General features: G+C 41.7%; 1 protein-coding gene across 1 annotated transcript in view; it reads left to right on the top strand.

The window, feature by feature from the left end:
- The window catches only part of RGS22 (regulator of G protein signaling 22), a 139,536-nt gene continuing 125,772 nt past the window's right edge, over positions 1-13,764 (top strand). The window contains exon 1 of the mRNA XM_021716336.1: positions 1-255. The gene's annotated coding sequence lies outside the window, so the exon portion shown is untranslated. The remainder of the gene's footprint in view (positions 256-13,764) is intronic.

Raw genomic sequence — 13,764 nt, 5'->3', positions numbered from 1 at the left:
ACAGTGAATTAGTGGCCACGCTGGATTCCAGAGGCCTTTCCTCCCCACTTCCACCTTGAATTCCAACTTAAAATTCAATCCATGTGCAAAGAATGAACAGAGGGCCAACGCTTTACCGGGCTTGCTTATGTATAAAGCGGGGCTAGGTGCTGTCTCAAATTATTTCATTTGCCCGAAAAGGAAATCACATTTGAGTGAGATAATGTAATATTTTATCTTGTTTCAGAACTACCAGCTATTACAGAAGAAGAATTTGTAAGTACGATTTAGAGGGGCTGCTTACTCGATCATAGAAAAAAGTTGTGTGTTTTGTTTCCTTTTTGTCTAATGAGTGCACCAGAAGCTTTGGTTTAGTGACAAAGGTAAGAACTGTGTACAAGACCTTTTCACATTCTCTAGCCAGTACAGTTTGAAGAAAGGGCCAATTGATTTGTATGGTGGATGCTATTCATCGCGAAAGTTCTTTCACATAAATGATGTCATTTAACTTCTCTAACCTCTTTACTGACTCCATGAGAGGTAGGTTTCATCTCCGTGGTTTTATTTTGATGTGGCTGTGCAGTTCCTGGCTGCAGTAAACTTAAGTCGATGGCGTTGATTGATGATGAGCAGTCGATTTATATTTATAATTCCTTTATTTTATTTATTTAATTAATTATTTTTGATTCTGGGTCTCACCGTGTCACCCAAGCTGGAGTGCAGTGACTTACCGCATCCTCAACTTCCTGGGCTCAGGCAATCCTTCTGCCTCAGCCTCCCAAGGAGCTGGAACTACAGGCACGGGCCACCACACCTGGCTAAGTCTTTGATTTTTTTTGTAAAGATGAGGTCTCACCATGTTGCCCAGGCTTGTCTCAAACTCATGGGCTCAAGTAGTCCTGCTTTGGTCTCCCAAAGTGCTGGGATTATAGGCATGAGCCACTGCACTTGGCCTATAATTCCTTTAAAAATGTACAAAAATATTCTCAGTTCTGACTTCTGGAGAAGATGAATAATAATACTTTGCCAAATATATCCTATACATTGTCACTTAGGTGACTGCTATATTTAGGGTGGGTTCTATTGTAATTCTCATTGCATACAGAATTTAAGGAACTTGCCCAAGGTTGCCCAGACAAATACGAAGTGTGAGAGCCTCATTCCTCAGGTCTGAGACTGATTCCAAGAACTCTAAACACTTCTCTTATTGACTTATGTCCTCCAGCACTTATTTCGCTTGTTGGCTAGTTATCTTATTTACTTTTGGCCTTTTATTCAACAAACATGAATGATTGTGTACTTAGAACGCAGTCATAGATGCTGAGGATAAGTCTCAAGAACTTCACAGTCTAGCAAGGACTAAGAGAGAAAAGGCTGTGTGGGCTGGCCACTTCCACGTTTACCCTTCCAGGCCTTAGGTTCACTGCTGAGGGAGAAACAAGAGACAGACAAACAGACACACACACAGGCATACATACATCCAAGGTCGAGGCACCCAGAGCATGTCAGAAAGTCTTACCATCTTCTAGCCATGTTGGCAGAGCTCTACTTTTAGTGGGAAGTTTCTTTGAGCTGCTTTGAACTTTCCCGCACTGCCCCTCACACTAGCAGGGGGTGAACATTTCTGGAGTCAGCGAATCCTTTCCCGTTGGCAACATTCTGCTTAACGTTTGAGCAACTTGCTAACCATTTTAGGCATTGTCCCCATCTGTGAACTTCAAATAGCTCTACTGGGCACTCCCCTTCTCTTGGCTTCTTTGACACCACTGCCTCCCAGTTCTCTCATCTCTCATTTTTACTCCTCCTTTCTGGATTCTCTTTTTCTTTTCTCATGAAAGTTTTGACCCTGAGGATTCTGGCCTCCAGGATCTGTCAGGTGAACTCCTCTTCTCCTCCACATACCTCCAGGCCACCACTGTTTCCTGGGACTTCCAAGTCTATACACCTCCAGCCCACAAACCACGTTTGACCCCAGCTCTGTATAGCCCATGGGTTACTCGGCATCTTCATCATCTGAATGCCCCTCTGTCAGCCATCTAAACGGAGCTTACCTTCTTTCCATCCCTCATTCTATTTTACCTCCACTTTTCTTATTTTGGTTAATGGTGCCACTGGCCATTCCATCTCAAGCCAAAGGCTTTCTTTCCTTTTCTTGGTCCCCCCACCCCCTACCTACAATTATTTATACCAAGTTCCTTTTGTAGCCAGATCTTTTCTCCCACCCTCATAGCTACTGGCTTATTTTAGGCCCTTATCCCTGGGCCTGGACTTTGGCAGTAATCCTAACTGATATCACTGCCTCCAGTATTCTGTCTGCCAGCTTCAATTTTTCTTTGTCTGACACATTAAATGCAAACTCCTGTGCATCAGTTGTGCTGGATTACTTCCTATTGCTTTGCTCTGTCTACTTTTAGATTTTTCTTTCTCTCATCACTCCTACCCTGCCTATCAGATTGCTACTCCTTAAAACATTACCATATTGCTTAGCTGGGCTCGGTGGCTCAGCCTGTAATCCCGCGCCTTTGGGAGGCTGAGGTGAGTGGATTGCCTGAGCCCGCGGGTTCGAGACCCACCTGGGCAGCGAGACCTCATCTCTGCAATAAATAAAAAAATCAGCTGGGCGTGGTAGCACATGCCTGTAATTCCGGCTACTTGGAAGGCTGAGGCGGAAGGATCGCCGGAGCCCAGCAGGTCGAGGCTGCAGTGGCCGGGAGTGGCCACTGCATTCCAGTCTGGGTGACCCAGTGAGACTCCAACTCAAAAAAAAACAACATATTGCTTGCTTGCTCAGAGCCTTTTTTTTTATTTTTTATTATTTTTTTTTTTTTGGTGAGACAGGGTCTCTAGGTTGGAGTGCAGTGTCACAGTCACAGCTCACTGTAATCTCAAACTCCAGGGCTCCTCCCACCTCAGTCTCCCAAGTAGCTAGAACTACCGGCTTATGCTACTGTACCCAGATAACTTTTTATTTTATTATTATTTTTTCTTTTTTGGATAATAAAGGTCCTCCTGGACAGCCATGAGCAGCCCTAACTATATATACAATTTTATTTTATTTAAAATAAAACTCCTAGCCTCAAGGAATCCTCCAGCCTTGGCCTCCCAAAGTACTGGGATTATAGGTGTGAGCCACCATGCCCAGCCTCAGAGTTTTATTAATAGCTAGTATTTATTGAATGCTGACTACATGCTGGCATTTAACTTCAAAACAGTCCTATTAGGTGGTTATTATTACCCACATTTCACAGAGGAGAAGTCTGAAGTTCCTGGAGGTTAACTAACTGGGCCTGAGGCCACGTATCTAGCAACCAGTAATGCCAAAATGTCAAGTGCTTTGCTTTAGTACTCAAAACCTTTTTCTTCTTTTTTTTTTTTTGTTTTTGAGTCAGAGTCTCACTCTGTCGCCCAGGTTGGAGGGCAGTGGCACGCTTTTGGCCACCACAGCCTCAATCTGCTGGGCTTAGGCGATCCTTCCATCTCAGCCTGAAATTTCAAGTAGCTGGAACTACAGGCACACGCCACCATGCCCCGCTAATTTTTGTATTTATTGTAGAGACAAGGTCTCACCAAGTTGCCCAGGCTGGTCTTGAACCCCTGGACACAGGCAATCCTCTCACCTTGGCCTTGACCTCCCAAAGTGCTGGGATTACAGGCTTGAGCCACTGCACCTGGCCAAAACCTTTTCTGTAGCTTTTCAGTCTCCTTTAAGTTTACCTTGCAACACTGTTCTCTGTGATGATGACAACATTCTTACTGTTTTTGGTTTATAAAGTGCTTCCACATGCCTTCTAGCCCAGCCAAACTATACCCACTCGCTTCCTTGCCTTTGCTGTCGGTTCTGTCTCGGTTGCCCTTCCCCAGCTATTTCACAATCTTGCACATTCCTCAAGGCCCAGCTCATCTCCTCCAGGCAGCCTTTCCAACTTAACATCACCCAGGCTGCCTTTGCACTCTGGGCAGCTTTCAGTTGAGACCAGTTTATGACCAGATCCTCAAATTCAAATTCTCAACCACGCATTGCCTATAGATTAAATAATTCACATGTCTTGAACCTGTATTTACTTCTGTTTTTCAGAAGTGTAAAAGTATTGTTTGCATTCATATATTACATTGTCATAGAAAAAGTGTGTGTCTGGGGACCTGGAGTTCCATTCCCCAAACTCCATCCTCTCCTTTTTAAAAATAGATATTAGACACACTACTCTCCAGATTAAAGACTGCATTTTCTAGCCTCCCTTGCAGCCCAGTGTGGTCGTGGAACAAAATTCTGGCCAACAGAATGTAAGCAGAAGCATTGTGTACAACTTTTTGGAAAGCTGTTGTTTACTGAGATCAAATAACTGACCCCTAGTCAAGCCACAATCAGAAGCTGGGTTATTCTGACTCTAATACTCACATATGGTAGAGGGAAAGAATGAACCCTTTTTCTTTTTGTCTGCTGGTTGGAATGAGGATGTGATGCTAGAGCTGAAGCAGTCATCTTGGATCACGAGGTTTTGGAAGCATCCTGATGGCAGAGACACAAGATCAAAGGGGCCTGGGCTCCTGATATTTGAGAAGCCACAATGCCAGCCCTGAACTACTTATGACATAAACAAACTTCAACTTTGTTTAAATAGTGCTCTTTTAGTTTTGTGCTTCTATGTTCATACTAACTTTTTTCATGTTGTATTAATTTATGTTTTTGGGGGTTTTTTTTGGAGTCGAGGTCTCGCTTTGTTGTTCATGCTGGAGTGCAGTGGTGCAATCCCAGCTCACCGCAGCCTCAAACTCCTGGGCTCAGGTGATCCTTCTGTCTCAGCCACCCTAGTAGCTGGGACTACAGGCACACACCACCACACCTGGGTAACTTTTTTGATTTTTTTTGTAGAGACGAGGTCTTGCTATATTGCCCAAGCTGATCTCAAACTGCTGGCCTCAAGCAATCCTCCTGCCTCAGCCTCCCAAAATGCTGAGATTACAGGTGTGAGCCACTGCTCCTGGCCACACTATGCTTTCTCAATCAATAGATCTAAAAGTATAATGCTGTTTTGGATGCCTGCAAGATATTTTAGCCTTAATATAGGGTCTTCATCCTCAAAGGATAAAATAACTCATTTAGAATAAAATGCACTGGACATTGTGGCTCAAGCCTATAATCCCAGCCCTTTGAAGGGCTGAGATATGTGGATTGCTTGAGCCCAGGAGTTTGAGACCACTTGGGCAATATAGCGAGACCTCGTCTCTACAAAAAAATAAAAAATTAACCAGGCATGGTGGTGCATGTCTGTAGTCCCAGCTACTTGGGAGACTGAGGAAGGTGGATTGCTTCGGCCCAGAAGTTCGAGGCTGTGGTGAACCATGATTGTGCCACTGCACGCCAAACTGGGTGACAGAGTGTGACCCTGAACTAAAAAATACTACTACTAATAATAATTTGTCAGGACACACTACCTTGTATGTATTTTAACCTGTAATATATAAATTTTACAATTTCTTCACAAAATTGTGGACTCCTATATAAATCAACACACCTTAGTATTACCCATACTGTGTAGCATCTTGTCCAGAATGTGCCATTAGATGATTAATATATTTTGGTTGATGGATGTCTTCATACGTAACAACTACTATTATTTGTTTCACTTTTCTTTTCTTTGTTTGCAGAGTTTCATTTGCTATGTGGCCTACATTTCTTTTTTTTCTTTTTTCTTCTTTTTTTGAGTCCAAGTCTCACTCTGTTGCCCAGGCTGGAGTGCAGTAGCACACTCATGGCCACCGCAGCCTCGACTTGCTGGGTTCAGATGATCCTTTGGCCTCAGCCTTTCAAGTAGCTGAACTACAGGTGCACGCTACCATACCCGGCTAAGTTTTTGATTTACTGTGGAGACAAGGTCTCACCAACTTGCCCATGCTGATCTCAAACCCCTGGACTCAGGCAATCCTCTCGCCTTGGCCTCCCAAAGTGCTGGGATTACAGACGTGAGGCACTGTGCCCGGCTGGTCTACGTTTCTTAAGCATTTTTGTGATATTTTTCTATTTTGGCATCTTTGTTACTTGTTTATTGGTCTTTGATAATTTTCTTAGGGGAAATATATACAAAAAATTTAATATATTCAGTCCTCTCTAGTTTTCTTGGGGTATGTATTTTTAATTGCCTAAGTATATATGAAAACATTCTTGTAAATAACTCAGATAATGTAGATAAAATGAATGCTTCTTTTTACTACTCTCAATCTCAACCTCTCTCATTGCTTTCATATTGCATAAAAACTGAAATATAAATCTACCATAGCGAGAAGACTAGAGTTTAGTTTGCTTTATAATATATTGGGATTTGGTTATGTGTAAGGCACACATTGAGAAAAGCTTAAAGTGATAGTGACTCCTAAACATTTTTTAACATTAAAATAGAATACCTTAATATTAAAGATTTAGGTCAGGCACAGTGGCTAAAGCCTGCAATCCCAGCACTTTGGGAGGCCACGGTGAGGGTATTGCCTGAGCCCAGAGGTTCAAGAACAACCTGGGCAACTTGACAAGACCTCATCTCTACAAGAAATCAAAATATTAGCTGGGTGTGGTAGTGTGCGCCTGTAGTTCTGGCTACATGGAAGGCTGAGGGGGAAGGATCACCGGAGCCCAGCAGCTCAACGCTAGGTGGCCGTAAATGTGCCACTGCACTCCAGTCTGGGCGACAGAGTGAGACTCCAACTCAAAAAAAAAAAAAAAAAAGTTTGAAATACCTAACTTTTAAGTATAAAATAATGTCTTTTCATGTGCATTAAAAATAGTTTATTTGCAGCTATGTAAGTAGGTGTTTCATGCCTCAAAAATGGAGTAAAAATATTATAGTGTAATGATCTATTTTGCTGAAAGTTTTCTGATACTTACTTTTTCTTTTGTTTTTCATTGCTCCCATTGAGTTTAAGGTTTTCTGATATTTAAAACTCAGTTTTATTAACTTTAAAAGCAGATTAAAAACTATTTTTAAAAAATTTTATCAAAAGAAGATGCCCTTTAATCTTACCATCAAATTAAGAGGGACTTTAGCTTGAAGCAGTATTTACAGTATTTTACTTGTTAAATGATATTCACTTTTAGCTAATCTATAGTCTGCTTAAATTCATATTTTGTTATTTTTATAGATTGAATTAAATTATAATAAACATAGAGCACTTCCAAAGCCTGAGGACATTCTCATTATTTCACCACACAGCAATATGTCGACCCTCAGTGTCCATGTGTTCTACCTCCACAGATTCAACCAACTTTGGGTTAAAAATATTCAGGAATAGACCAGGTGCAGTGGCTCATGCCTGTGATCCCAGCGCTTTGGGAGGCTGAGGCAGGAGAATTTTTTGAGCGCAGGAGTTCAAGACCAACTTAGGTAACATAGCAAGACCTTGTGTCCACCAAAAATTTAAAAAATTATCCAAGCCCAGTGGCACACATCTATAGTCCCAGCTACTAAGGAGGCTGAGGCAGAAGGATTGCCTGAACCTAAGAGGTCGAGGCTGTAGTGAGCTGTGATGTAACACTGAACTCCAGCGTGGGCGACAGACTGAGACTTCAACTAAGAAAAATATATATTTGGAAAAAAACCCCTAAGTTAAATACTAATATAGTACAACAGCTGTTTATACATAGCATTTACATTGTATTTGCTATTATAAGTAATCTAGAGATAATTTAAAGTATACGGTAGGACTGGGCACAGTGACTCATGTCTGTAATCCCAGCACTTTGGGAGGCTAAGGAATTTAAGACTGACTTAGGCTATATAGCAAGACCCTATCTCTACTACAAATAAAGAAAAATTATCTAAGCATGTTGGCGTGTGCCAAGTTTGGCACAGGAAGATCACCTGAGCCAAGGAGTTGTAGGCTGCAGTGAGCTATGATCATGCTACCGCACTCCAGCCTGGGTGACAGAGCAAGATCCCATCTCTTAAAAATACATACACACACATATGTATGGGAGAGCGTGTGTAAATTATATGCAGTCTATATTGTTTTATATCAGGGACTTGAGCATCTGCAGATTTTGGTATTTGTGGGTCCTAGAACAAATCCAGCTAGGATACCAAGGGACAGTTGTATACAAAAAAGGTCCAAAATTCCAGTCCTCATGAACAAAACTATCAAATTACCTGTCAATTAGTGACCACTTGGTGTTTATTTTTTCAACTTAAACATGGTTGTGCTGGGTAGATGCTGATGTGATATGCGGTGGTAACCCTTGGGGATAAAAGGTAGAGTCCAGACTTTTGCTCCTCATTGCATGAGCCGCTTGGACTTTGGAAATATAATTTTGCAGACCAGTTGGGCTCTAGCAAATGAGTTTTTGGTTCTTGAGTTGGATGAACTTTGAGAGTCTACTTGGGCTGACACAATAGGTGACTTTATATGGAAATGGTGGAAGGCAGGGTTAGGTAGATGTAGGTACCACTCTTACTGTCTCCCTCCCTATTCACCTTCTTTCCTTAGGAGGTTGCAGAGCTAGGGGCCAGAAGTGTTGCAAACAAGTCCTTTGGAAACTAAGAGTGGTCCCAGTGGTCCTTTGCAAAGTGTTAGGCTATTTGGAATTCTTTCATCTCTGTAGAATCCTGTACTCTTGGTAGGAATCAAATTCTCTGATGCTTTTTTGGAACTGTAGAAACTGTGTTAGAGGTCCCACCCTCAAGTTAGTCAATACATATTTCATTAGGCAACCACTTGCACTATGGCCATATTAAACATATTGGAGACAAAAATTGTCAATCATTCGTCCCAAAAGTAGCATACCTTCTGGAGAGGTGACTTTTAATATGAAGCCATAAGAGGATAAACAGTTTATATTAAAATGTTAAGTGTAAGGGTTAAATCTAAAGTGCATTAAGATTAAGAGAAGCTTTGCCACATCCTCATTTTACCTATAGATAAGGTGTAGTGTGGGAGAAAAGATGAGAAAGGGTGTGAGATACTCTCTCTTTTAAATGAGACTACCTAGTTGTAAGAACTTTTGTACAGAGAGAAAACCTGGGGGTATTTGGGCCTAATGAATTGACTGAAACCATAGTTATAATTGAGAGTATGAGAAAAACGAGTCAAGAGCTTCCTTCACCTTCTCCAGGGGAGAGAGAAAGAGACTGAGACTAGAAACCTAGTAGAAAGTACTTGTAGATGCTGATGTGATATATGGTGATAACCCTTGGGGATAAAAGGAAGAGTCCAGACTTTTGCTCCTCATTGCATGCACCACTTGGACTTTGGAAATATAATTTTGCAGACCAGTTGGGCTCTGGCAAATGAGTTTTTGGTTCTTAAGTTCCCAAAATACCTTTACTAAGCAAGCTGTACTTTCAATAGGCCACTTGTGGAGCTTTTCTTGCCTCACTTTCTCTTCTTCTGATTGTTCTCCTCTTTTGAAAACAACTCTTATTTGTATTATTAATACAAATATTAGTATTTTTAAAAATTTATTTATTATTTGAGTTGGAGTCTTACTCTGTCTCCCAGACTGGAGTGCAGTGGCCACTCCCGGCCACCGCAGCCTCGACCTACTGGGCTCCGGCGATCCTTCCGCCTCAGCCTTCCAAGTAGCTGGAACTACAGGCGCGCACTACCATGCCCAGCTAATTTTTTGATTTATTGTAGAGATGAGGTCTCACCAAGTTGCCCAGGCGGGTCTCGAACCCGCGGGCTCAGGCATTCCACTCACCTCAGCCTCCCAAAGGTGCGGGATTATAGGCTGAGCCACCGAGCTCATCTATTTTATTTATTTTTTGAGTTGGAGTCTCACCCAGGCTGGAGTGCAGTGGCATGCTGCTCATGGCCACTGCAGCCTTGACCTGCTGGACTCAGGTGATCTTTCCACCTCAGCCGGAACTACAGGCATGCACCGCCATGCCTGGCTAATTTTTTAATTTATTGTAGCGATGAGGTCTTGTCAAGTTGCCCAGGCTGGTCTCGAATCCATGGGCTCAGGCAATCCTCTCACCTTGGCCTCCCAAAGTGCTGGGATTATAGGTGTGAGCCACTGTGTCCAGCCTCTGTTAGTCTTATTTTATTAGCGTCTTTGTGAGGTTCTCAGTCTTCTCTCTTCAGAGTTCATGTCCTTAGTTCAATACTTCATTCAAGTACTCATTCAACAAAAATGTGGCATGCATTCCAGTATCTAAAGGCATTGGGAATTTAAAAGAATGAATAAGAAATAGTCCTTTCCCTCCAGAAGTTTACAATTCAGTGGATAAGACATGTAAACAGACAATTATAGTATGAAATGATAATGGTTTTTATAGAGGAAACACAGATGACTATGACTCCGTACTTTTGGAGAAGAAAAGTAATAGGTTGGTAAATTCAGGGAGAAAAAAATTCAGGCAAGAAGAATCGGCATATACAAAGGTACAGAACTACAAAAAATTGCTATGATTAGAACAGGGTAGTATGTGATGAGCCTGGACAGATGGGCAGGCGCCCGATAGCATTCATTGGAAGCACTCTTGGGGACATGTGGATCCTTCATATTAAATGAAGTGTGGTTAGGAAGATTGATCCATAGGGTGGGTGAGAAGGACTAGGAATGATGAGGTTTGGTGTACTGTGGACAGGAGGGGGAACCAGAGGTCCCAGGGGTCTGACCCTTAGTGGATAGAATTCCAGGGTAGTGGTCATAAGATAATCAGATAACCAGCAATTTATTCTAGAGGCAATGATGGTGATTTGGAATCTGTCATTTAGTACACAGGAGGTTAAGAAAGCTGTCCATAAGGTGCAGAGAAACTTGGTCTTTTTTTCTTGCACATAAGGTCCCTCTCTCAACATATTATGAAAAATTTTAAGTATTTAATAATTGAAAGAACTGTGTAGTGGACACTGATATATCTACCACAGAGATTTCACAATAATTATTTTGCTACATTTGCTTTTTCACAGTTCTGTCCTTTTGTCTATCCCTCCATCCGTCCACTAGTCCATCTTATTTTTTTTTTTTTTGAGTTGGAGTCTCACTCTGTCATTCAGACTGGAGTGCAGTGGCTGCTCACAGCCACCGCAGCCTCAACCTGCTGGACTCCAGCAATCCTTCCACCTCAGCCTTCCGAGTAGCTGGAACTACAGGTGCGCGCTACCACGCCCGGCTGATTTTTTGATTTATTGTAGAGATGAGGCCTCACCAAGTTGCCCAGGCGGGTCTCGAATCCTCGGGCTCAGGCAATCCACTCACCTCAGCCTCCCAAGGCACGGGATTACAGGCTGAGCCACCGAGCCTGGCTCATCTTATTTTTTTATGCATTTCAGAGTAAGTTACAGACATCGATAAATTTCACCCTTAAACACTTCATCATGAATAGTGTTGAACTGGTGGTTAGTATTAGCTTATGGTTCTTTTGTTGATTTAAATATACACTGTGAAATGCAAACATTTAGAGTGATAATTCGATGAATTTTGACAAATGTATACCCCTGTGTAATTGAAACTCTGATCAATATATAGATCATTTCCACAATTCCAGCAAGTTTCTTCAAACTCCTTCCCAGCTGGTTCTTCCCCATTCCTCAGTGCATTAAAACATAACAACCACTGTCCTATGTTTTGCTTTCTGACCTCTCTTCTTTTCTCATGCATTTCTCTGTTTCTTGCATTATTGCCCCTTATATTTAGAATTTGAAGTTATTTTAAATGCATTTCAAATGCCGTTTTTTTCCCACTTGAGTCTCTTCTATTTCCTCCTACTAGGTAACATTTTTCCCTCTGTTGGAGGAAAACAGTTTATATTGTAAATCTCTTATGGCTGTATTGCATTCTTTTTTAGACTGTGGTTTTTGTCTGTATGGCTCACCATAGCCTCAAGCTCTATTTCCTCTTTCTTGTTTATAAGGTCTTTATATATCTTACATCTTTTAGCGTTGTGAAGAAATTGTAGTTTATCTACATTTGAGAGTGCAGCAAAATAACTTTAAGCAAATTTTTTTGCTTACCATAATTAGATACACATAAATTATTTTGCTTAATGCTCTTTCAGCAAGAAATTTTAGAAGGTTGTGCTAAAAATGGAAAAACTGACTTCACTTTTACAGATGGCACACCTGTAATACTTAAAAAAACAGGTTTCAAGAGTATATTCAATTCTGAAGAAGTGTTCCTACCTTCCATTGCGTCATTCAGCAGAGAATCTGTGTTGCAGTTTTTGCAGTCAGGTTTATGGAATGATGTAATGGAGGAATTGATTGTAACTCAGTTTTCTTCTTGATTGTACTGTTAACCATCACCAGTTTATTGATTATTTGGAAGAGGTTGAACCCAAGTATGGAGACATAGATCATGTTAATATGGATAAATCACTGAACTGTGGAACCTTTTTGAGAGTAACTGTTACTTCTTCAGCTCAAGGCCTTTACAAATGTTTTGCTTTTTTTTTCAATGGAAGGGTTTAGGGCATAAGGGTTTATCAGATACTCATGGGTTTACAAGATTGTTTGCTTACTGATGTGACCAGAGACTTACATACATTTCACTAGAAAATGTGCTCACTTATTTAGTAAGAGCAGGCCTTCCACTTCAAGTGCCTCTTGAGGATTGAGCATATGGCATTTGGAGGCTACACTGCTTCTCATTGTAGAATTGCCCCATTTCTACAGAATTGCTTTTGTTTAATATTGGTAGTAACTAAGACACGATTTCAGGAAAGAAATACAGATTTCGCTGTATTTGAATAATACGTTAAGTTTCCGTGGTTGTCTATAATTGCAAACCCAAGGCTGTGACTGAATGCCTAGGAAATGTCGAGTCACCAAGGGGTTAGGGCAGTGCTACCAGTGCCACCTGAGAACTCATAAGTTCGTGGCAAGATGAGCAATTTGCCATCTTCGCCAATCAGAACTTTATTTGAAATTGAGAGTAAACATTTAGAAACTTTATGGCATTTTTGACAGAGTTATTTATCTATTTGAGTTGGACACTCACCGTTGCCTGGGCTGGAGTGCTCACGGCCACCCCAGCGTTGACCTCCTGGACTCTGGCAATCCTTCCGCCTCAGACTTCCAAGTAGCCGTAACTACAGGCGTACGCTACCACACTCAGCTAATTTTTTGATTTATTGTAGAGATGAGATCTCACCAAGGTGCCCAGGCTAGTCTCGAACCCATGGGCTCAGGCAGTTCCTTCACTTCGGCCTCCCAAAGTGCTGGGATTACAGACTTGAGCCACTGTGTCCAGCCAACAGAGTATATTTGTATCTGTCGAATTTAACAAAAAATTGGGATTGTGGCTTAACACGGTGGCTCACGCTTGTAATCCTAGCACTGTGGGAGGCTGAGATGGGAGGACAGTTTGAGTCCAAGTTTGAGAACAACCTAGACAACATAGCGAGACTTTGTCTCCATAAAAAAATAAAAAATTAGTCGGGCATGGTGGCATGTGCTGTAGTTCCACCTAATGGGGAGGCTGAAGCAGGAGGATCTCTTGAGCCCCAAAGTTTGAGGCTATGGTGAGCCATGATTGCACCACTGCACTTCAGCCTGGGTGACAGAGTGAGACCCAGACTCAAAACAAAACAAAAAATAAATTTGGAATTGCAATGTATGTCTTTTATGTAGTTTTCTAAAAATACATTCTTACTGTATTTTATAAAATTATCTGTCTGGGCTGGGCTTGGTGGCACAGCCTGTAATCCCAGCACTTTGGGAGGCTGAGCTAAGTGGATTGCCTGAGCCTGTGGGTTCGAGACCAGCCCGGGCAACTTGGCAAGACCTTGTATCTACAATAAATAAAAAATTAGCTGGGCATGGTCGTGCATTCCTGTAGTTCTAGCTACTTGGAAG

This window comes from Carlito syrichta, unplaced genomic scaffold (assembly GCF_000164805.1).
Source record: "Carlito syrichta isolate Samal-C Ts95f unplaced genomic scaffold, Tarsius_syrichta-2.0.1 Scaffold308755, whole genome shotgun sequence".
Classification (NCBI taxonomy): domain Eukaryota; kingdom Metazoa; phylum Chordata; class Mammalia; order Primates; family Tarsiidae; genus Carlito; species Carlito syrichta.
This window is presented reverse-complemented; position numbering and strand designations above follow the sequence as displayed.